Consider the following 727-nt stretch of genomic DNA (forward strand, 5'->3'; position numbering starts at 1 on the left):
TGAGTGAATAAAATGTTCTGAGTGCTTTTCTGTTGGTTGTTATTTAACTGAAGCATTGTTAATTTGGGGTAATTTTAGTGCAAACTGAAACATATGTCCAGTGCAGAGGAAATTTCCACATAAATGAAACAACATTACATTAAATTAAGATAATAGAATTTTTGTTTATTTATACAGCGTTCTTCCAGGAAAGTGTAACTTTGTTTTTAGGTTAAAGTAACCTAGCGAGGGCCATTTTACTGACAAATTGGGGATTTAGAAATAAGTCACTGATGTACATGGCTTTCTTGCTCAGTAAAACATGTGATGCTTTCTCAGAGGATAAAGGGGCCTTATACCTTCCCTACAACTGACCCTTTAATTCTCCCTAGGTCTCCCAAGTAGGCATCCCAAGATCAGCTACAGATATGAACATTTTCCAGGGCATATTATTTCCACCAGCATTACATTAATCATCTCTTTGTTATTAAACATATTGGGATTACTGTGTCATCTTGCTTGCCACAATTACAAATTCAGAAGGGTGCACACAGTGCTGTTTAGGCATTTCATTTAGACTTAGGAAAAATAATACCTTTGTCCATCATGAACCCATCATAACATGCTTTAGAATGCTGGAAATTGTAGTACAGTAACCCCTGCATCAACATAGTTTAGCTCTATACCTTATTATCTACAGTGTCCCTTGCAGTGACTGACCCACAGGTATGGCAGGAAAACTCCCAGT

The sequence above is a fragment of the Xenopus tropicalis genome, chromosome 3, assembly GCF_000004195.4.
Source record: "Xenopus tropicalis strain Nigerian chromosome 3, UCB_Xtro_10.0, whole genome shotgun sequence".
Lineage (NCBI taxonomy): Eukaryota > Metazoa > Chordata > Amphibia > Anura > Pipidae > Xenopus > Xenopus tropicalis.